Raw genomic sequence first — 25,399 nt, 5'->3', positions numbered from 1 at the left:
CATGATAAATAATGTGGGATTGGACGAGTGAGTCTACGCTTCGATTACGAATCAAACTGCCACGAAATTCACGGGTTCAATTCCCGATGCAGGTTTTATTTTTTTATTTTTTTATGCATGTTATGATTGTAAGTATATTTGTTATATAATTTTTTTTTTCAGAAAATATGCGTATTTAAAATTTTTGCCAACAATTATTATCGTTCAGAAATCATTTTTTCTTTGTGGCATTTTTCAATGTGTTTGTGTGCGTTTTATTCTTTTATTTTTTTAAAATTTTTGGTATTGTCTTAAAAATCACATAATATGTAGTAGAAGTATAACTTCTTACGTGCGTACAAAGTACACACACATTCTTGTTTCTCTGTGTTCTTTGTTGATATCTCTGTGGTTCCTGTCTACAGTGTAATTCATACGTACTTTAAAGCTTATAGATCTTTGTCCTCTATTTTCAATGTATACTTGTGTTGTTCTTTGTGAGGGAAACAGATACTATTAACACGTAATTCACTTATATAATACAAACACAAAAAAACACAAACAAGTGTTAGTCTCAATGAGAAAACCATGATTCTGGCGACAACCTGAATCCGTGCTTTCTACAATTTGCAAAACCAGCAAACAATAAATACAACAGTCAAGAAGGAATCTACAATATGTATTATTTGTTACGGTAAATGTGATTAAATGAGAATTATTAATAATTACCGGTTACTATTAATACAACCCGAATAGCTAGGTAAAAGTAATAAATATACCAGAAATAATCACATTGACCGGTTATTATTAATAAATCCCCTATTCAAACGGTAAACGTGATAAATGTTGAATACCAATAAGTTCTTAGAAGCTTGTGGGGTGGAGGGTTTACTTATTACATGTCTATAGTAAATTTACAATCAAGATGCAGTAGAAATAAACAAACCAAGACACCTTAAATGCTACTAGGAGTACTCCTGAATCATAATTTACAATGTACCCATATACATTGTAAATCCTAAATCATGATTTCCAAAGTTTATACATTGTAAATTATGATTCGGGAGTGCTCCTAGTAGTATTTAACATAGTTAGGTTTTTTAATTGATAAGTTCTGTTAACTGTCTAAATGTATTGCCAAAATACGAGTTTGTTAATACATACTTATTACATGTCTAGTTTTTATTTTTGATTGATAATTTTGTTTAAGGGCATAGGCGCAAAATGTCGCCTGACAAAATGTTCAATGTGCTTTAAATGTATTTATTTTTTTCGAATTCTAAGAAAACTAATAAATATTTTTGAAAAATTTAAAGGCAGAATGAAAGACTTCATAATTACCGAGGCCCGAAAGTCCCTGAAAACTTCTATAATGTTTATTTTAATAAGTTACAGTTATTTTTAATTGCAAATATTTCATTCAAAAGAAATTTTTGAAGTTATACTTCTTTACCGGCGATAGAGGGTGAATTTTTATATGGTAAAACCTAGCGACCGGGCGCATGCGCATTATAACTTTGTTCTGATTGGATGTTCGAATGATATGTCAAAAATTATTCAATATGGCGGCTGTGGCACAGCTGTAGTTAGATTATTTATGGTTGTTGCGTTTTAAAATTTGTGTGAAAAGAAACAACAAACAAAGGTTAGTTAATAGTTATACTGCCTTTTTAAATAGTTTTCATATACCTATATTTTTGGACTTTTGGACTATTTTGGACAAGGAAAACTCATTCTAATTTGGTAAGTAGTTTTTATTATAATCATATTGTAATTATACATTTGGATTAGGTTGAAATACATACATTTATTTTCTCAAGAATGCGGATTTTAGAGAGAAATCCCAAATTAGGTTCGATTTTTATTTTTAAATTATGATTTTTTGGCGTAGATTTATTTATCTAGTAGGTATGTAATGCTTTGATTTACATACTTAATTTGATTACCAACAAAAGTTCTACCAATCTTCATCTAATATATTGTTTTCTTACTGTTTTGTTATATTTTTATATTTTCTTCCACAAAATTTAAACTACATAATTTAATTTTCAAAACAACTGTCAAACAGTAAAACGTTCAGTTACAGTATTTTTCCACATGATAAATAATGTGGGATTGGACGAGTGAGTCTACGCTTCGATTACGAATCAAAGCGCCACGAAAGTCACGGGTTCAATTCCCGATGCAAGTTTTATTTTTTTATTTTTTTATGCATGTTATGATTGTAAGTATATTTGTTATATAATTTTTTTTTCAGAAAATGCGTATTTAAAATTTTTGCCAACAATTATTATCATTTAGAAATCATTTTTTCTTTGTGGCATTTTTCAATGTGTTTGTGTGCGTTTTATTCTTTTATTTTTTAAAATTTTTGGTATTGTCTTAAAAATCAGATAATATGTAGTAGAAGTATAACTTCTTACGTGCGTACAAAGTACACACACATTCTTGTTTATTCTGATGGACTTGAGGCCCTCGGTAATAACGTAATCTTTCATTCTGCGTTTAAATTTTTAAAAAATACTTATTAGTTTTCTCATAATTTCAAAAAAATGAATACATTTAAAACACATTGAAAATTTTAACAGGCGACATTTTGCGCCTTTCCCCTTAAGTGTTTAACTGTTTTTACTTATTAAATGTCTAGTTAGGTTTTTTTATTGATCAATGTTGTTTAAGTGTTTTAACTTTGTTACCAAATACAAGTCTACTTAAATAGGTTTTTTTGGTTGATAAATGTTTAAGTGTTTTAATTTTGTTACCAAATACAAGTCTATTATTACTTGTTTGTTACCAAATGTAAGTCTAGTTAGGTTTTTTGATTGATAAATTATGTTTAGGCGTTTAACTTTATTACCAAATTCGAGTCTGTTTTTACTTATTACATGTCTAGTTAGGTTTTTTGATTAATAAGTTCTGTTTAAGTGTTTAACTTTATTACCAAGTTTCATAAATAAACAGTAGCGAAGCCCAAAATGCGTTTTTATTACATTTACCGGAGCTGTTAGGATAGTATTAATAATAACCGGTTAATCTAATTATAAAGGCATTATTAATCACATTGACCAACTGCTAAGGTTATTATTAATACAGACCGGTTATTATTAATACAGACCGGACTTATCACATTGACCGTAACATATTCACCTCCCGTTAATTTATCTAGGTACAATTCCATCGAATGTTGATTCAGTACCTATATTACTCACAATAGGAGTAAAATAAGAGAAAATAAAAGGCAGTCACCAGAATGTTGGTTCCAACGATAGGAGTTTTATATTTTCGTATCTAAGCATTCTCATTTTGTTTAATAGATGTCGCTACAGCGTCTGAAAGCGATTTATTTTCTATAATTCTGCTTAGGGTTACAGTTGAGTTTTTTTAGTTAGAGTTCTCTGAAGATCCCAAAAGGGTGAAACCTACGTTAGGGGTTGATGGTCGTCTCTGAAACAGGATGAAATGTTAACTGTCTTTCATTTTACAAACAAAAATATTAGACATTTGTTGTCTATTTTGTTCTCAAACTGTATCATCATCGTTGTAAAGGGCGTCCTATATTTCTTCTTCTTTTCCCATTTACAGCAGATTTGTTATAAGAAATTATGAAGATTATTCAGTTATTCCAGTATAGACTAAGAGCCACTACAGGTGAAATTTGCTAATCATTTTAGGCACGATAAGACCCTATAACTTAAATAGTAGAACCTAAAAGAAAACGAATGAACACTGCGCCGTCACTTTTTAGTGGCACATGCGTCGACAGTGGCGCATCAAACTTGCCACCTATGGACGGGATAAATAAATTAAAAGGTACCCTCTCACTCCCAGAATTCAATTTTTTTCATTTTTTTCAAGTTATATGTGATTAGAAAATAAGACTCAGCGTAATTTTAACCCACTACTCCCTTCCCCCTGCCCCCACCATCAAAAACTTCATTTTCGTTTTTATTTTTTTAGGTAGGACGCAATCAATTTTAAATTTCAAAAAATTCATATAGTCCAGAAAGCCACTGCGCATCCGCTAGGAAAAATATTCTAATTCGGATTTTTTGCACAGTCTTACTCAAAAAGGACTCCTTTTAATAAAGTTGCATGTTGCCAGGACCAAAACGTGGTCAAAAATTTTTTAAACGTTTTTTTTTTGTTTTTTTCCTAAAATAATTTTTTTTTTGCATGGAAAAAAGTTTTTTAGGTTTTTTGGATCATTCCAAACAGAAAAGGTCTTTAGTAACTTTTCTCTAAAAATGATAGTTTTTAACATATAAGCGATTAAAAATTGAAAAATTGCGAAATCGGCCATTTTTAAGACTATGTGAAAAACTGAAAATTTGAATGTTGCCAAGGTAGGTAGATATTCTTTAAACTGCAATTGATGAAATCCCGAAGAGTTTTTTGCAATACAATATTCAAAACTCTTGTGTTTTTTAATTGCTAGTCAAGCGTGCGCGACACTATTTTCCACCGACAGTATGGTGCAAATGAAAGGAATAAATTCGTTATTTCGTAAACCGGCGACTTTAAGGAAAAAACCCGAAACTGGTCGATTTTTATTTTTAAGTTATGATATTGTGGCGTATAAGGTATACTAGTGACGTCATCCGTCTGGGCGTGATGACGTAATCGATGATTTTTTTAAATAAGAATAGGGGTCGTGTGGTAGCTCATTTGAAAGGTTCTTCAATTCTCTATTCAATAATTTAAACATTTACATAATTATTTATACAGGGTGTCCTTCTACTTCTTTTTTTGTCAAATAATTTAATTTAATAAACATTTTTTGGACACCCTGTATAAATAATTATGTAAATGTTTATATTACTGTATAGAGAATTGAAGAACCTTTCAAATGAGCTAGCACACGACCCCTATTCTCATTTAAAAAAATCATCGATTACGTCATCACGTCCAGATGGATGACGTCACTAGTATACCATATGTGCCACAATATCATAACTTAAAAATAAAAATCGACCTGTTTCGTGATTTTTCCTTAAAGTCGCCGGTTTACGAAATAACGAATTTATTCCTTTCATTTGCTCCATACTGTCGGTGGAAAATAGTGTCGCGCACGCTTGATTAGCAATTAAAAAACAAAGGAGTTTTGAATATTGTATTGCAAAAAAACTCTTCGGGATTTCATCAATCGAAGTTTAAAGAATATCTTCCTACCTTGGCAACATTCAAATTTTCAGTTTTTCACATAGTTTTTGAGGGTTAAAAAGTCCGATTTCGCAATTTTTCAATTTTTAATCGCTGATATGTCAAAAACTATCATTTTTAGAGAAAAGTCACTAAAGACATTTTCTGTTTAGAATGATCCAAAAAACCTAAAAAAACTTTTTACATGCAAAAAAAAATAATGTTAGGAAAAAAACAAAAAAAAACGTTTAAAAAATTTTTGACCACCTTTTGGTGGTCCTGGCAACATGCAAATTTGTTAAAAGAAGTCCTTTTTGAGTAAGACTGTGCAAAAAATCCGAATTAGAAAATTTTTCCTAGCGGATGCGCAGTGGCTTTCTGGACTAAAGCGTAGTTGATGCTTTTACAAAACATGTGTATTTTTATAGATCCGTAGGTTGAGTGTACATAACCTCAAAAAATCTTTAAATTCTTTTTAAAACGTATAACTTTTTTTGGAGATTTCTGGAGGTCTAATTTTTTTTCTATTTTATGTATTTTATAAAAAAGTTTGCTGTTAATTTTTTTCAGATTTTTCCATAATGTTCGCCACCTCCAAAAATCCAAAAAAATGTTTTTTGATGGTTTTTTTGGTATTTTTCCCAGTTTATAGACTTCAAAATAGATCAAATCAATGTTCTTTTTATAGGCTGTATGTAAATTCAAGTAACTGAGTCCTTTATAACATTTATAAATGGGAGAAACACGTTCAAACCCCCAAAACCACCATAAAAAACAGTTTTTTGGATTTTTGAAGGTGGCGAACCTTACGGAAAAATCTGAAAAAAAAAATTAAACACATAGTGTTTGATAAAATACACAAAATGGAAAAAAACATTAGTTCTCCAACCATCTCAAAAAAAGTTATACGCTTTTTTCAAAAAAAAAAATTTAAAGATTTTTTGAGGTTATGTACACTTCACCTACAGATCTATAAAAAATAGATATGTTTTGTAAAAGCATCAACCACGCCTATGAATTTTTTGGAATTTTTAAATTGATTTCATCACACCTAATAAAAAATAAAAACGAAAATTAAAAATGTCGGTTGGGTTAAAATTACGCTTATTTTATAATCACAAGGAAGTTAAAAAAATAAAAAAAAAATGAATTCTGGGAGTGAGTGAGGGTACCTTTTAATCTATTTATCCCGTCCATAAGTAGAAAGTTTGATGCGCCACTGTCGACGCATGTGCCACTAAAAAGTGACGGCACAGTGTTCATACGTTTTCTTTTAGGTTCTACTATTTAAGTTATAGGGTCTTATTGTGCCTAAAATAATTAGCAAATTTCACCCATAGCGGCTTTTAGTGTAATAGAGTTTAATTTTGGACTAATCTCAGGAATCGTTGAAAAGCCGGTTTATGTTTTTTCGACGCCTTAATTTAAACGATCCATATTTTAATTGAAAACATATTAAGAGGAAAGGCGCAAATTGTCGCCTGTCAAAATTTTCAATGCATTTTAAATGTACTCATTTTTTTCAAATCCCAAGAAAACTAATATGTATTTTTGAAAATTTTAAACGCAGGATGAAAGATTACATTACTACTGAGGGCCGACAGCTCCTTAAAACTTCTATAATGTTTATTTTAATAAGTTACAGTAAATTAAGTGTGACTTTTAATTGCAAGTATTTCATTCAAAAGAAAATTTTTATTTATTCTAAGGGACTTTCGGCCCTCTGTAATAACGTAATCTTTCATTTTGCGTTTAAATTTTTCAAAAATACTTATAAGGATTCGAAAAAATGAATGCATTTAAAATACATTGAAAATTTTGACAGGCGACATTTTGCGCCTTTCCCTTTAATCTCGAATCCTTTCATTGTTAAACATACATAAGTTTACATTGCAATAATATATTTATTTAAGCAGTAATTAGCTCCCAAGGCCTAAATCCACTTAAGACAATTATGTAATTTATTGCAAATTTCCTTCCGAGTGGAGTAACCTGTTTATAGGAAATGATGTAGTTCTATCACTTTATCAACGAGATAATATCTGGAACCTTGTAATTACATCAGACTTTATATAAATAAGATGTATAAATCTGTGCAACGATGCTGTAATGAACTTCAAGGTTTGAAATAGAACAATTGAATGGTAAATTTAATAAACCGGTGAAAATTGTTTAAATATTAAGGTAACCCTATTCAGATTTTCTTACATTTTAAATTTATCCAGCAACCATGAAGCAATTAGACATGTCATTGATTAATAATATCAAATTAAACAAACAACTGTTTTCAATTTACATAGAACATAGTCAACTTCGCATATCCCTGAAATATCAACTTTCTCAGCATTTTAAACACAAAGTCAAATAACATACAATACGAATCTCCTAGATGAATACAGTACGACTCAATAGTGAACTCACTACTGAGAAAGGTACCAAGTTTTCGGTAGCGATGGTAAATTGTTTAAATATTAAGGTAACCCAATTCATAATAGGGAACTTGCATAAATTTTTAAATATTAAAATGATATTAAAAAACATAAGGTAACATGATCTTAAAACGCTTGCATGCGAAAAAAACAAATATTTTTAACCCGTACGCTAGTTACGACGCTTTGAAAATGCTATCAAATTCAAATACCTTAGGAGGCTCTTGAACGTCCTTCTATTGGTTCGACGTCACGGGCCACGGTCAACCGGGCTAGCTAGTCGGAAACAACGCGATTAGGGTAGGTATCACGGGTATATTACATTTTAATAGTCTTTAATGAAAAATTCCTAGGTATTATTTATGTTCATCTTATATATTGTAATAAGTAGTTCCCCAATCAGCTTAGTTTTAAACTGAAATTGATAAAGTTGAGTGCTACTCTGTAAAGAGTTTAAAACGCATAATATGACGGACGAGGGTTTTTCAAAAGGTCAATCTGACTAACTTACCTACCGTTGATGTCTTCATCGTGGCAACTTTTTAAAAAAGTAATGAAAGCTATTCTATTGGAGAAATGCGAGGTGTCAAGGCAAATAAGTAAGAGTTATTAATAAGCATGTTTAAACTGTTTATAACAGTAGTTTGGTACCATTATATTATAGTATACGGTTTACCTCGAGGGTTTGATCTACCTACCTCTAATCGAAGGATTTCGTATATCCTGGAAAAGATTACGGTGTCATTTGCATTATAATAAAGATTATATTTTATTCTACTATTGTAATGTTTATTAGTACCTACTGGAGCCTTTCATTATTGTGTTCAAAGCCTTCTGAGAAAAGATTATGGTGATTAGCAGACGTACCGATAGAATGTGTACATAGCCAACAAAATTCTTCTTTACAAAGTTAATAATACACATAAATAAGAAGAAGCATTATTGTAATTTTACAAGTTAATATCTTTATCATCTCAGCTTATACTTACACCGCATCCCTCGGTAGACCGCAAGCTATAGTAGAAACCCGACTGTAGACCGCATACTATAGTAGCACCAATACTTTTTAGTTACTCTTACTTTTATTACTAAAAATTTTGTTTATTTTTAAGTTACTTGTTTCTTCTTTGTTCTTCAACACAAGAAACGACAAAAGTAATTTCATAAAAAAGAATTTTTTGATACATGTCAACAGAGATAAAATGTTAATATTTTGCCTGTCACAGAAAAAATCATTTTTGCCACAGAGTAAAACAAGATATTTCAACTATATTATTTATCTATGGGCATACTGCATTAAATGCAATAGCCCATCCCGAACGGACAAACGATACGAGTGGCCTGTGACGTCAGACCCCAGGTCTCGCTTTTGAAGTTGTTTAAAACGGAAATTTTAGGAGCGGAACTGTGATTAGATGTTATACGTACACTATTCATTGTTAAGACGTAATATTTTGAATATCTTCTTCTTATGGTGCCTATCCGTTACGACACTAACATGGCTATTCTGACTTTGTTGACTGCTGCCCTGAAAAGTCCGGTAGTGGTTAAGTTAAACCATTTTCGCAGGTTATGCAGCCAGGATATTCTTCTTCGTCCTGGACCTCTTTTCCGATGCTTTTTACCTTGAAGTATGGTCCGAAGTAGGTCATATCGTTGTTCAAGTCATATCGTTGTTATATTCATATTTTGAATATAACATTTTAAAACATAAATTAACAATTTTATGCAAAAATTTTTTTAGTACAAGTTCCCTATTTTCTTAGATTTTAAGTTGTTTGATAAATGATAGTTATTTTTTAGTTTTTGCTCATTTTGAGTCATTTGAAAATTTCTAAAAGTGGATGTACCCGCCAATGGCTCGATCATTTATACCGTCTTATCGGGGATGTAGCTCAGTGGTAGAGCGTTCGCTTTGCATGTGAAAGGCCCGGGGTTCGATCCCCCGCATCTCCAGTAACTTTTATTTAAATTTACTGTGAAATAATCCTAAGAGTGGAATTACACTAATTTAGGCTTTAAATATGGGGATGTAGCTCAGTGGTAGAGCGTTCGCTTTGCATGTGAAAGGCCCGGGGTTCGATCCCCCGCATCTCCAGTAATTTTTATTTAAATTTACTGTGAAATAATCATAGTAGGGAATTACCCTTCTCTACTATGGGAATTATCACACAATAATCATTTATGTGAAACATTGTTCAAAGAGATCTTCTCTTCAAATACTCAATAGGAAACAGAAAAAACACTTCAAATATGAATGCTAGAAATATGTCTTTGTGGGAAAAGGGCTGTAGTTTATACTTGATGAAATAAAAAAAAACAGAAAATTTTTTCAATGGTGGCTTCAATCATCATTTACATCTTTATTAAGTTACCAAGTTAGAGTATGTAGATGCAGAACTGACCCCACATTTGACACCAATGTGGGAGTGAGATGCACTAACCACTATTCTGTTCAACCAAGGACTACTCACTATCAACCATGCTGTTTAACCTAGTTTGTCAGACAGTCGTCATAAAAGCCAATATAAGCGGCCATATAAATTCCAAATCAGTACAAATTACTGCATATGCAGATGACGCAGCTGCCATTAGGAGAAGTAAACAACCACTAATGGAAGTGTTCAAAATTGATCCTGATGCACAAAAAAGAGGCCTTAGCATAAGCGAAACAAAAGCCAAGTGTACATGACCGTCAAAATAACACCTGGCAATAAAAATAATATCGCAATAGACAACTATACCATTAAACTTGTGGATGCCTTTAGATATTTGTGTACAGAAATCAATTTAAAAACATCGTACGTACTATGCTAATAAAAGATTGATGACATCGAAATTATTAGGCAAAAGAACCGAAATGACTATCTTCTACAGAACATTAATTAGACCCGTAGTAACCTATATGGTTGTGAGACCTGGGTAATGACAAGAAAAGATGAAGTGCAACTCAAGGCATCCTAAAGAAAGATGATGAGAAAAGTAGACGGGTCTGTGAAAGAGGAACACAGCGCACAGAGGATCACGAGAAACGTCAAGATTAATGAATTTAATAAAGGCCATGGTATTGTAAGATTTGTTAAAAGTCAAAGACTGTTATGGCTAAGACATGTTCAGAGACATGAAGATACAAAATCAACAAAGAACATAATAAAATGGAAGCCGGTAGGAACACAAAAAAAAAATAAGCCACTGAACGAGATGTTTGAATGACGTGTCCGACCAATGAATGTTAGATAATGACGGAGAAGGGCACAAGAGAGGTTTGATTTGAAAAACATAGCCAGACAGGCCAAGACCCATACAGAGTTACGATGCCAAAAAAAGAAGAAGATCTATTTGTAAAAATGTTACTAGGCAGAAACGTCAAATATATACAATAGTAATAGTTTGTAATAATATTGTAATATGAAATAAATAAAAATGTATACCATTTTTATTCAGTTGCAATGCGAAAGCAAAACAATCTTATTTTTCACTTAGAATACGGAGCGCAGTCCAGCACTCTGAATCGGCGATTTTCGACTCTTGTTGGAGTCTCATCGGAGAGAACGTAGGCCTGCTGCTCCATACTCGAAGTATGAAAGCTTATCCCCACATTGCAACTGACTTGTATGGATTAGGTGACTAGCGTCATCTGGCAGTTGAAAGGCAAAGTTTTCAATCCTAATAGCAACATTAATAATATTGAAAAATATTAAAAATATTACTAATAGTGATTTATGATATAAGTGTTAAAAGTACACGTTTAAGGCACGCGTGTGAAAGTTTGCAGAATGAGCGAAGCGAGTTCTGCAATTCACATGAGTGCCTTAAAAATGTACTTTTTAACACGCATATCATAGATACAATGTTTTTTTTTACAAACGTAATTACAGGACAAAACTTTTACTTGAACACTTGACTGACATTCCATTTTTATATTTTTTTGACATTAAATCAGAATTGTCTATACGGTCAATACGAACTGCAGTGCCTTAAAATTTTTTTAAAGCACTAGTGCCTTAAAGTATCATTTTTAATACTCTCGTATGGAGTGCTAAAAATTGCATTTTTAACACGGTTGTAGAAAAAAGATTTTTAAATTTAAAATTTATTGGTCCATTTCCCTGGTGACACCTCCAAGGCTTCTACAATATGCAAGCCATATTGTAATAGTTTTTGGTTACTTCCAGTCATCTGATAATTATTGCTAAAAGTGAATGTACCCGCCAATGGCTCGATTAAGTTGCATTTATATCGGGGATGTAGCTCAGTGGTAGAGCGTTCGCTTTGCATGTGAAAGGCCCGGGGTTCGATCCCCCGCATCTCCAGTAATGTTTTTATATTTACTGTGAAATAATCTTAAGAGCAGGATTACATTAATTTAAATCATTATAATATGGTATTATAAAAAAACTCTTAGGTTTTAAGTTGTTTGATAAATGATAGTTATTTTTTAGTTTTTGCTCATTTTCAGTCATTTGATAATTTCCCGCCAATGACTCGATCATTTATACAGTCTTATCGGGGATGTAGCTCAGTGGTAGAGCGTTCGCTTTGCATGTGAAAGGCCCGGGGTTCGATCCCCCGCATCTCCAAATGTTTGTTTTTAGTTCTCCTTATAAAAATTTGCTGTGATATTGATTTTCTAGAAATATCGCCAAATATGTTAATCATTATGGGCTCCAATCACAATTTTGATTTTAAAATATTTGTGTTTCTGCATTTAATTTTAAATAATAATTTAAATAATAAATAAAGTCAAAAAAAACTGGAGATGCGGGGGATCGAACCCCGGGCCTTTCACATGCAAAGCGAACGCTCTACCACTGAGCTACATCCCCACATCATCAAGCGATTCTTTGACTAAAGATCCAGCGGATGTAGCTTGAACAAATTACAGTGGTATATACCTCGACTTACGAGGGTAATAATTCGTTCCGTAACCTTGCTCGTATGTCAAATTGCTCGTATGTCAAAGCAATTTTCCCCATTGAAATTAACTGAAATGTCATTAATCCGTTGCAGCCCCAAAAAAATCACTTTAGTTGTTTTTGTTAAGTGTTTTTAAATAAGAAAAATGTTTGTACAAGAAGAAACATTTATTTATAAATAACAAAAAATACATACATATTCTGTACAAACATAAGAAAAAGTGACGTGCTTACGGAAGCGCTTAATTTTTTTTGTTCATTTTCATCTGCAGCTCGTTTAAAAAAAATGTCCAAAAAGGTTTGTTTCTTCCTCCCTTTCATAAATCGCTCGTGCCTTCTCACATGATGCTTTGTGTTAAGGTTCCTCCTTGATGCTGCTTCTCTGTCATCCACACCATCATTAGTTTCTCCATCTTTTCATGGAGAGAGGTCGGGAGCTTGGAAATTATTGTAACGCCTTTAGCTGGCATTATACCCTTTATCACCTCCTTCAAGTTAGAAGTTGGTAGTCAAAAACAGGCATGAATTTTAATAAAAAGCGGTTGCTCGTATCTCAAAGCAAAACATCGCTCGCTCAGCGGCTTGAATCTCAAAACACTCGTATATTAGGGCGCTCGTATATCGAGGTACCACTGTAATTGTTTAAAACTGGGATTTTCCCCTATTGTTTAACATTATAAGCTGGTTACGCACGGGAGCTCTGCCATACTATAATATTATATCTTCTCATAGATTTACATTAGGTATATAATATATTAATACTATACATTATTATTATTATTAGGTCCACCAATCAGTCAAGTAGCTGTAGTCAAAAACCTCTTACGTACAATACGAGATCTTCCAATGTGGGTGTAATAAATTTAGATACCTACTGCTTTACTTGCTGGATCTTTACACAAACAATTCAGTTGTTATATGGGGATGTAGCTCAGTGGTAGAGCGTTCGCTTTGCATGTGAAAGGCCCGGGGTTCGATCCCCCGCATCTCCAAACTTTTTTTAAATAAAATAAATAATAATTTCCCAAAAAAAATATTACTAGCCAGATGATGTATTACGTAAATAAAACATAAGATCTTGCAAATTGGAATAATAGACGGAATAGTCAATCAATCGTAGATAATGTCGTTTTCATCTTTTCTTGGGCTTTTTTCAATCTTGTTCTTGGGCATGAATGATATTTATTGTATTATTCTTCAATTTGGAGATCGGTTTTTTGCCAATCTTATGAATTGATTTTCTGACATTATTTTCTCATATTTTGGAATTCCTGTTAATATTGTCATGTTTTCTACTATATTTAGTTTATTATTATTTCTTTTTTTTTTCTACGTGTTGTTCTAATTTTACCATTTTTTTTTATTTTGTTTATTGTTTTGTTCTACATAGGATTCTATATATTTATTTATTATACGTACAATATATGACACAGACGGTAGAATAGTAATAAGGGAAATCATTTTTAATTTTTTTCCTCGTTTACATTTATATTTTGATGAAAATAAATAATAAATTGGAACCATATACCTACCATAGTATATAAATTCTTCCTTATATTTCATAAGTATTCATTTCTTGTTTTAAATTTTATCAAAGTAAATATTTGTGTAAATAAATTTTGAAATTATTTTGTAATATTACAAAAAATATTGTCATAATAAATATGTAAATTATTTTATTTTGTAATCGTTTCTTATTTATACCGTCTTGAAGTAAGAAGTATGTGACAGACTAAGCATGTGGGGATGTAGCTCAGTGGTAGAGCGTTCGCTTTGCATGTGAAAGGCCCGGGGTTCGATCCCCCGCATCTCCAATCTTTTTTTTTTATTATTTGTGAAATTTTTTTTGTAATTTAATCGTTTCTTCGATTTTTAATCGGTTTTTGATCAAATCTCTATTTATTTTACTCATTTTAATAATAAGATATTCATCAGGATTTATTATATATCTAGTTTTTGTATATATAATATGTATATATATTTTTGTATATACACTACTTTTGTACCGTTTGTTTTATTATTTTGATTCAAAATTACTTTTCATTCGAATTACACTAATAAATTTTATTTAAAAATTGCCTGACTAAAATGAAATCTAACAATTTACTCGTATATTTTTAAACATTACTTCGAAGTGGAACATCTGTAACTGTTTTTAAATGTTGGTTCCTAAAACCTGATTAGATAATTTTCAAAGTGACACTTTTGCATCTGGCGGGTCATTACACTGGATGACAACAGGTTTGAATTATTATGTGTGTAAGAAGAAATTGTGGAAGAAAAATGATTCAAGTTTAATCGGACGGCGTAGGTGTCCAGTCTCCGAGTCTCATTTTGTTCTAGAAATCGAGGATTCTTAGAAGATATTAATCTCTGCTCAATCTGTCCCAATTTGCATACAGAAAAAATAAGGATTACAACGACTTATTTCTTGCAAACAATAAAATACAGGGTAGCGAGAAAGTATGGAAACACGCTAATTTCTCGGGAACCGCTTGAACGATTTTTATAAATTTTGGTGGGTAAGGGTGTTAGAAAACACCCAGTTAGAAAGATCTGAACAAGAAAATATCGGTCAAAATCTAGATATCATGAATTCCGCCATGGTCACTATACTCGTAATAGCAAACGAAGTTTTGAAACCAGAAAAAGACCCAATAAAGAAAAAGGATTGGATGACCGATAAAATACTAGACCTTATTCAACAAAGAAGAAATTGGAAAAACAAAGACGAGATTCGGTATAGAGAGATATATCGACAAATAAGATACGAGGTTAAGCGAGCAAAAGAGGACTGGATGGAATAAAGATGTCGTGAAATGGAAGAACTACAAAGAAAACATGACGAGTTTAATATACATAAAAAGCTTAAAGAAATTACCTACACTCAGAGAAAAAGAACTCCTCACTTTATGAGAAACTCCAAAGGTAAAATAATTCTCGACTTGGATGAAAAAAATAAGAATGGACTAACTATATAAAAGAGCTCTTCCTGGATACGAGGCCACCACTTAACACCACAAAGTATACGAATACTGGACCTAGTATTTTAAAAGCGGAAGTAGAGAAAGCCATCAAACAGAGCAAAAATGGGAAATCTCCAGGCCCTGACCAAATACCATCAGACTGGCTCAAACTTCTGGATGACGACAATGTCTCACAACTAACAAACATTTATAACCATATATACGAGACTGGAATGATGCCACAGATATGGTTAGAGTCTACATTTATTCCACTCCCAAAAAACCTAATACATCATCATGTAAAGACTTTAGAATAATTAGTCTCATGAGTCATTCTCTCAAGCTACTTCTTAAGATAATTCTTAATAGAATCAAGCAGAAATGTGAAGAGACAATGGGAAACAAACAATTCGGTTTCAGAGAAGGATTGGAAACAAGGGAAGCTTTGTTCTCAATGTTAACATTACTTCAACGATCATGGGAAGTACAGAAACCAATTTACGTCTGCTTTATAGATTTTGAGAAGGCGTTTGATAGAGTTCAACATGATAGGTTGTTTGAATATCTAGAAATGATTGGAATAGATGATAATGATCTGAGACTATTACAACATCTATATTGGAATCAAGAAGCTTCTATTCTGGTAGACGGCAAAGAAACAGACAAAGTTTGCATTCAAAGAGGTGTCAGACAGGGTTGTGTGTTATCCCCAACTTTGTTTAACGTATACTCAGAAATAATTTTTAATAAAGCCTTGGAAGGACAGTGTGGAGTTCGAATCGGGGGAGAAACTATTAACAACATCAGATATGCAGACGACACCGCGATCATGGCTGAAAATATCGAAGATCTTCAAGTCCTTATAGATCGAGTCACTAGAGAATGCTCCAACAACGGACTTAACATAAATGCAACAAAGACAAAGTTACTTGTGGTTAGTAAACAAGACGTCGGCCCTATGCAACTAATTGTCAGTGATGAATCAATAACAAAAGTTAACCATTTTAAATACCCAGGATGTTGGATAAACGAGACACTAAATCCGGATGAAGAAATTAAAACTCGTATAGAAATTGCAAGAGGAGCATTTATGAAACTTAGATCTATTCTGAGCAACTCTCAGCTGAACTTACAACTAAGAATCAAGTTCCTAAAATGTTATGTGTATCCTGTATTACTATATGGATGTGAAACCTGGATCATGAAGGTTAACATGATGAACAAATTAGAAGCCTTTGAGATGTGGTCGTATCGTAGAATGCTCAGAATATCTTGGGTTCAACGCATTTCAAACAGAGAAGTCTTAAACAGAGTAGGTGAAGGCGAAGGTGACTTAATGAAGATTCTAAAAAAGAGAAAACTTGAATATCTGGGGCATTTAATGAGAGGTAGCAGATACAGGATGCTGCAGTTAATACTCAATGGAAAGATCGACGGAAATAGAGGAATTGGTCGAAAGAAATATTCATGGCTCCGAAACCTTCGTCAATGGACTGGCTTATCAGCAGATCAATTGTTACATGCCGCACAAGATCGAGAACGATATCGGCAAATTGTTATGGAAGCTACCCACGCCTAAAAATTTGGGCACGGTACTTAAAGAAGAAGAAGGGTGTTCTAATGCGGTCGATATTATAGTAGTAATTACATTGTTGTCAAATCTTCCGTTTTTCTGGAAATCTAATGAACTTTTTCATGATATATTTCCTATTTATACCTAAATGCCATAATTTTGGAGTTATTGCTAGGTACATTTATTTAAAAAAAATTTTAACAAATTATAAAAATCAATTTTTTTGGTCCGTGTAGACATTATTTTAGGTTCTTTGGATCATTGGGAACAAAAAAGGTCTTTTGTAATTTTCCTCAAAAGTTAATCGTTTTCGAGTTATAAACAATTTAAAACTGAAAAAAATCGAAAAATGACGATTTTCTAGGTTCAAAAACACTAGAAAAAAATATCTTTGAAACTACGAAGTGCCTAAATTCAAGTGCAAAGTTTATTGTATCAGATACCGATAAGTGATTTGGTCTTGTTTCATTTTAAAATATTATTCTTTAGTTGTTAATGCAGCCCGATCGCCCGTCCTCACATGAGCTTCATTAACAATTAAAAAAAAATGTTTTTAGAATAAAATATGCCAAAAATTCTTACAGGGATCTGATAGAAGAAGGTTTTAGTTTGAATTTAGGTACTTTCTAATTTTAAAAATATGTAATTGTTTTACTTGTGTTTTTAAACCTAGAAAATAGTCATTCTTCGATTTTTTTCAGTTTTAAATTGTTTATAAGTCGGAAACGATTAGCTTTTTTTTAATGTGTTAAAATTTTTCTTTTTTTTTAATAAATGTAACAATAACTCCGAAATTATGGCATTTAAGTATAGGGAATATAACACGAAAAATAATCAGTATTTCTTAATGACTTCAAAACGCAAAAAATATATAGGGAATATATATCTATTTAAAATAAGAAAGTTCATTAGATTTCCAGAAAAACGGAAGACTTGACAACAATGTAATTACCACTATAATCACCTACACTACAAAAATCGTTTAAGCGGTTTCCGAGAAATTACCGTGTTTCCATACTTTCTCGCTACCCTTTATACAGAACGATATTATGGTGCTGAAAAAATGCATTTAAACAATTAATAAGAAGCACATGGTGTTGTTTTGTGATAGGTACCTTTCTACTACGTACAAGAGAGAGCAGCAAACCTACGCCTCTCTGATGATGACTCCAATAATTAGAGTCGAAAATTTTCGATTTAGAGTACTGGTTTGCGCTCTCTGTACTAAGTAAAAAATAATACAGTTTTGCCTTCGTATTGCAACTGAATAAAAATGGTATACATTTTTATTTTATTTTATATTAGTTTTTCTCCTTTGAGTAACGTAGGTCCATTTTCCGTTGGAATTTACCAGCTGAACAGACGGGGTCGTGAATTGCAAGTTTTAGAATGCCCTCTTGTCTTCTTCGCTTCAGCATCCATCTGGCTTGCAATTTTTAGAAGCCATGGAGGTGTTACCAGGAAAATGGTCAAATAAGTTTTCAATTAAATATCTTTTAGGAATATTTTTAATGTTTTTCAATATTTTTAATATTTCTATTAGGTTGAAAACTTTGACTTTCACTATATAGTAGTAGTCTGCATACCCACATCTCAAAGGCCATCAAAGGCAGTCAAGCGTTTAAGCATAGCCTCATTTAGAGTCCACGCTACTACTCCATACAGAAGGACAGGAAAGATACAGCAATATGTCATTCGAACGCGGAGGACAATACTAAGATTTGCTTTAGACAGTTCTATATACGTCGACAATATACGTCGTCTACCAGAACTTCCTAAACGTTCCAAAAATTTCACCGCACGTATTATGTTTTAAGTATGATTCACTTAAAAAGTATGTGAAGAAAAGTTGACACATACAATAAATAAACCGATCTAAGTTTACTAATGGCTTGTTATACCACATCCTTTTTGTGGGATGCTAATTGTGTAAAAGGTACACATAATTATTTATTTATTGCAATTATTAATTCCGAGAAAATACCGTTTATTTTGGTAATTTATTCAACAACAATAGTGGTAACCGTAGATATTCACAAGTCTTGATAGATAATATAAATATAGTAAGGTAAATATCCGTTGTTGCTTAGTATCAAATGAAAAGCAAACAAATGTTTTATGTCTTAACAATTTCTATTGACTCAATACATTTTTATATCCTTATTTAGTTTTCTTGCACGAAAGGTTTACCCCCGCTAGGTTTTGGTATATACCAAGTAATAAGACATTTTTTGGAATTGAGTTCTCAAGAAAACATGTAGGGGAGTGCATATAGATTTTCACTTCGGAAAAAATCAAACAAAATAGAACTTTTTGTAATTTCATTAAGAAATGTTTAATAAACAACATATCAAAAAGTTCTACTCGAGAAGTGGGTGCTTCATTTTTTATTAAACAAATGAACTATGAAGTTTGATGTTTTTTTAAATAACTCCGAAAATTTAAATTTCAGAACAAAACTGACTTGACCATTGAAAAATTCAGAAAATTTTACAAAAAAAACCTTATATAAAGAATTTTCTAAAATCAAATCTGTATCTTCTATAATTTTTTATTTATAACGCTAAAGTCACCCTTCTCACAAACATGGGCGCACTGTAAACTAGCATACGGCAAAGTGCACGGTTGAGTTATTTTAATTTAATTCTTTAACTAATGGATCACGTGAAATTTTACAAATTGAACCTAAAAGAAGAATAATTAAGCTATCTTATGGTTATAATAAAAAGAAATAAAATATATGGGCATAAGTACGGTGGGGGCGGAAACTGAGCCTTACATGAATTTTGTTTAAAAATTATTTAAAAATGTGTAACTAATACAATTTTTCTTATAAAACCCTCAATTTTGCACAACTTACCTTTCAAGCATCGTACTAAATTATGTTTTATTCAAATAAAATCTCAAAAATTTAATTCAAATGATATAACGTCTTAAAAAATGTAATTTTTAAAATCTTCGTAGTTTTATAGAATTACCACCATTTTAAGACGGTATTACTCAAGTTTAAACAGATCTATTACAGTTTTATAAGTGCTTTTTTAAAGCTTAGGATGTAATCTTTAAAATGCACTAAACTATTTTACTTTAGAAATGAAATATACTATTTCTTTTTGAGAAAATTAAGAAAGATAACAAAAATGTAATACAAAAACCGAAAATTACCAGCTAAAAAAATGTTTATATAAAGTGATCAAAACTTTTTTCTGTAAAGCTTACCTAAAATACATTTAATAATAAACTTCAACAATATTAAATGTTCAGAAAAAAATTTTTTTTTGTAGCTCTTATACAGTATGTCTGCGTAACTTGGAACCTATTGATAACTTTTTTATTATCAGTTTTACAAAAAAAGTTATTCTTTATAAAATACTCTGCATCGTATATAATCTAGGATGCAATCATCAAATATTAAATTTAATGAATTTTATACGAGGTATGTCAAAAAATATGAATTTCACTCAAGAGTAAAGTATCGTTAAATTTCACAATATCGAAAATTAAGAAAAGTTGTTTGGAATTAAAAAATTTGATTTAGTGTTCAATTACATCCTTCTAATTAAAATATTGTGAATAATAAAGGCACTTAACTCTTCAGAAAAATTTATATTTTTTACATACCTCGTATAAAATTAAAAAAGTTTATATTTGATGGTTGTATCTTAGATTTTAGACCAGGGAGAGCATGTTATGAAGAATAACTTTTTTTCGTAAAAGTGATAATAAAATAGTCATCATAATTGAAATAAAATGGTGATGAGTATCCGTAATTTGAGAAAAAATTGAAAAAAATTTTTCGATTAGAATAATGTAATTGTATATTTTAACATAGTTTTTAATTTCAAACAACTTTTCATAATAGCATTTTTTGATATTCTGAAATATAAAGGTACTTTACTCTTTAACGAAATTCATATTTTTGACATAACTCGAATAAAATTGATAAAATTTAATATCTGATGGTTAAGTTTTAGATTTTTGACTATCCAGAGTATTTTAGGAAGAAGAACTTTTTTTCGTAAAATTGATAATAAAAAAGTTTTCCATGTGGTTCCTAGCTACGCAGACATACTGTATAAGAGCTTCTGTATAAGAATTTTCAAATTGCAATGCTATATTCGGATTCAGTATAATCAAAAACAAAATAGAAACATATTTGATCAAAGTAAAATGATGAATTTAACGATATTTTTAAAATTATTAATACAAAACACTTGTTATTGTTTAAACAATTAATAAACAATTAACGGCCAAATCCGCGAGTAGAACTTTTTACTTTAACATGTATATAAACTAACAAAAAAAGTTTTAGAAAAATATAAGCTTGTTTGAATTTTTCCGAAACAATGCATATTTTCGTTCTAATTGCACTCCCCTAATGGTGCTATTGTCCTTTTCATGAGCATTTTTCAGTGCGTAACAAATGATAGGAAAAAGGGTAAGTCCGTGATAATACACATTTATGACATTTATTCTAACATGACATTTTAGTTAAATCTGACAGTTGTCACATTTTATTTTCAATTTGAAAAAAAAACAAATCAAATGTGTTTCTTGCATTTATAAAATGGTATTTTCTTTGATTTGTATAGTCTTATAAATTATAGAGATTATATTTGTAATATTATTATCTAATTTAAAAAAATTATTTTTTTTATTATGGCGCCATCTATCGACAACTAGAATAACTAGAAAAAATTTTGTAAATGTCTGTAATCACGGACGTGCCTTTTTTCTGTCACATACAATTTAATGCGTTAGAAAGAAATCGAAAAACTGTGACGCACTGAAAGATGATCATGAGAAAAAGAATATTTCTTTTTCGTCATTTAGTATCGAAAAAAATGGGGAACCTCTCGTTTATTCTTTAGATAATGGGCCGACTAACGTAATACGGTGGTAATATATCACGTCATTAGCCAAAATCACAAATGTTAAGTATTTGTCCATACTTACAATTTGTCCAGTACCACTACAATGCCTCAAAAGTCTTATTACAACATTATGTCCATCATCCTTTAGTTCATATGGACCAGTGCGCTGGTACATGCATAAATTTCAATATTATGTGTACCTATAAAACATTCTTGAGCCTAAAACATCGTAGATTTTTTGCCATATTTGGCAGATTTATTTGCAATATACTGGCATCAGGGTTTTCATACTGGAAGATCGTGTACAGATGCAATATCCAAGTAGGAATAATAGACCAGCATTTCTATGTCTTATTGACTCAAAGAATGCATTTGACAGAGTAAGACTGAATGATGTAGTGAGTACATCTTTTGTATAATAGAGAAGTCTCCTTAGATATCATAAAAACCATTGAAAACATCCACCAAAACAACAAAATGGAAGTCAGAATAGACGGACAACTTACAGAATCTATAGATATAGGCAGCGGTATAAGACAGGGAGACTCATTGAGGCCTATGCTCTTCAATTTAATCATGGATGAAATAATCAAAGCGTAACAAAGGAAGAGCATACAGAATGGGAAATAAAGAAGTAAAAATACTCTGTTACACAGACGACGCAATATTGATAGTCTGCCCAAAATGAAGATAGTCTGCAAAGATTAGTCCATAGATTTAACATAAAAGCAAAAGAATTCATATTGATATTCAATACGATAATTTCATCTCAGAAAACTAAAACAATAGTAAGCAGTAAAGTCATTCATTAGTATTGCAAATATTATTTTCTTTATAAGCATCATCATTCTCTTTGCCTTATCCCTATGCAGGGTCGGCTTCCCTAATTGCATTTCTCCACACAATTCCATCTTGGGTCATATCAATATTAATCCCCTTTACCAACATGTCCTAACTAATCGTCTCCCCCCACGCCTTCTTTGGTCTTCCTCTCCTACTCCTTCCAGGATTCTGCACTTCAGCAATTTTTCGTATTGGGTGATTAACGTCTCGACGTTGAACATGACCAAACCATCTCAACCTATGCTCTCTCATTTTGGCATCAATTGGTGCCACACCTAGACTTCCCCTAATATACTCATTTTGAATGATGTCACTCCACTCATCCATCTAAGCATTCTCATTTCCGCAACATGCATTCGTTGTTTCTCCTTCTTTTTCACTGCCCAACATTCAGTTCCGAACATCATAGCCGGTCTTATGGCTGTTTTTTAGGAATTTTCCCTTCAGCTTCATTGGAATTTTTCTGTCACACAACACACCACTCGCTTCTTTCCACTTCATCCATCCAGCCCTAATTCTACTGCATGTATCTCCATCTATTTCTCCATTACTCTGTAATACCAATCCCAGGTACTTAAAATTATTGCTTTTTACAATCAGTTTACCATCCAAACATACAATTTTATTTGTAGTAACCCCATCTTTAAATGAGCATTCCAAATACTCTGTCTTTGTCCTACTAAGTTTTAAACCTTTTTCCTCGAGAGCTTGTCTCCACTGTTCCAGTCTCTTTCACTATTTCCTACTAACACGACATCATGAGCATACTTTAAGCACCATGAAATGTAACCCTGTAGTTTCGCTGTTATCTGGTCCAAAACTAATGAGAATAAATACGGACTAAGCACCGAGCCTTGGTGCAATCCTACTTTCACATGAAATTTATCAGTCTCTCCCACACCTGTGCTAACACTAGTGGTTACTCCCTCATACATATCCCTCACAACATTTACATATTCACCAGGGACTCCTTTCTTATTGAGTGCCCACCACAGAATCTCTCGAGGAACTCGTATCATATGCTTTCTCAAGATCAATGAATACCATATGAGCGTTTGTCTCTTTACTCCTGTATTTTTCCATCAACTGCCTTATAATAAAAATTGCATCTGTTGTTGATCTGCCCTGCATAAAGTCAAATTGATTCTCGGATATTTCGGTCTCTTCACGTATCCGTCTATCAATTACTCTTTCCCATATTTTCATGGTGTGGCTAAGCAGTTTTGTAGCCCTGTAGTTTGTACATTGTTGTATATTTCCCTTGTTTTTGTAAACAGGCACCAGTATACTGCTTCTATTCGTCTGGCATTTGTCCAGCTCCCATAATTCTATTAAATAAACCTGCTAGCCACCTTGTTTATTTTCTTTATAATGTTTACATAATATACACAATTTTCCGTCTGCTTTTCACATTTAAGTATGTACATAATATATTTCTTTGCATGTTCTCGTTTTCCTTTTTAATTTTTTCGATTTCTTGTTACATATTATAATAAGTTTATTAGGTACATACAATATGTTTAAAAATAAAGTAGTGATATAAATGAAAGAGTTGAATGGTTTTTAATTTTTAATAGTACATAATTTAAACCAGAACTTTTTTACAACCCACTCAAAAATATATCCATGACTGAATCAGTGTTAACTGTAATAATGCTTCAATGGTTTTACGAAAAGTAATTCATAAATACACTTAAAAAAATATATTACTCCAATAGTAAAATCCAGTGAGGTCATTCGTAATACCGAGTGACAAAGTTATTCTGTGAAGTTAGTAGAATTTCAAATAAATTTTTGTGAATATGCTTTTGTAGTGGTGAACACTCATCCACTCATAAATATTTCAGAAAAGGATTATTTGAGTTTAAATAGACTTAAAACAGGCTTACACATTCGCAAAATTATATATTACTACTTGCTAATTAGTCCAGAGAAATAAGATTTTTCTCGTGACACATCCCCCTCCAGGCCGAAACCAAATTTTTTTAGTAGTATGGAGATCTGTATTAATAACGTATATGTTTCCTGCAGCCGATTTTGATGATATACATAGTTATAAACAAATGAAGATCAAAAAACGGTAAATTTTCGCTTTTTTCGTATATAACCAAAAAGTTAAGCATTTTAAACAAATTTGAGAGTAAGAAACTCATAAATCGTCTAAAAAATTTTAATATGGCGTTCGCTGAATATGTCTATCGTTATTGGTTGCTTCGAAAATTGCAAAATAAATCATGAATTTTGAGTTTTTATAAATATTCATAACTTATGTAAAAATTAACTTAGAACCTTCTTATTATAGGTCTGGATCCCGCGTATGAAAAAAAAGTTGATTAATAGCAAGCTGAAAATTTGTTAATAGCTTAAGGGTGTCTAGTCGAATAAACTTTGATATATGGGAACACTGAAACAGGGGTAGTTTTAATTGTGGAACAGGTTAAAAATTTGGAACGGTCACAGCACGAAAACGGCACATTTATTTTGTCCGACAGAACAGACTTAAACTCTCCGAACAGAGATTAAACTCTCATGAAAAAATCAGACTGCTATTTATTACCTGTCATAATTCCAGTCATTTGACATATTCTACATGTTCCACTCATTAAAACGCCCATTTGGTGATAAATAGCAATCTGATTTTTGCATGAGAGTTTAATCTCTGTTCGAAGAGTTTAAGTCT

At 31.6% G+C, this 25,399-nt stretch overlaps 1 protein-coding gene and 7 non-coding genes across 13 annotated transcripts in view; 6 read left to right on the top strand and 2 right to left on the bottom strand.

The window, feature by feature from the left end:
- The window catches only part of LOC126880616 (NAD(+) hydrolase sarm1), a 496,620-nt gene that overhangs the window by 326,436 nt on the left and 144,785 nt on the right, over positions 1-25,399 (bottom strand). The gene's annotated exons all lie outside the window — the stretch shown is intronic.
- Positions 9,432-9,503, top strand: Trnaa-ugc (transfer RNA alanine (anticodon UGC)). The gene has a single exon. It is a non-coding gene; the product is annotated as a tRNA-Ala (tRNA).
- Positions 9,574-9,645, top strand: Trnaa-ugc (transfer RNA alanine (anticodon UGC)). The gene has a single exon. It is a non-coding gene; the product is annotated as a tRNA-Ala (tRNA).
- Positions 11,789-11,860, top strand: Trnaa-ugc (transfer RNA alanine (anticodon UGC)). The gene has a single exon. It is a non-coding gene; the product is annotated as a tRNA-Ala (tRNA).
- Positions 12,056-12,127, top strand: Trnaa-ugc (transfer RNA alanine (anticodon UGC)). Its single transcript has one exon. It is a non-coding gene; the product is annotated as a tRNA-Ala (tRNA).
- Trnaa-ugc (transfer RNA alanine (anticodon UGC)) lies at positions 12,302-12,373 on the bottom strand. The gene has a single exon. It is a non-coding gene; the product is annotated as a tRNA-Ala (tRNA).
- Trnaa-ugc (transfer RNA alanine (anticodon UGC)) lies at positions 13,384-13,455 on the top strand. Its single transcript has one exon. It is a non-coding gene; the product is annotated as a tRNA-Ala (tRNA).
- On the top strand, positions 14,206-14,277 carry Trnaa-ugc (transfer RNA alanine (anticodon UGC)). Its single transcript has one exon. It is a non-coding gene; the product is annotated as a tRNA-Ala (tRNA).

The sequence above is a fragment of the Diabrotica virgifera genome, chromosome 2, assembly GCF_917563875.1.
Source record: "Diabrotica virgifera virgifera chromosome 2, PGI_DIABVI_V3a".
Taxonomy (NCBI): domain Eukaryota; kingdom Metazoa; phylum Arthropoda; class Insecta; order Coleoptera; family Chrysomelidae; genus Diabrotica; species Diabrotica virgifera.
This window is presented reverse-complemented; position numbering and strand designations above follow the sequence as displayed.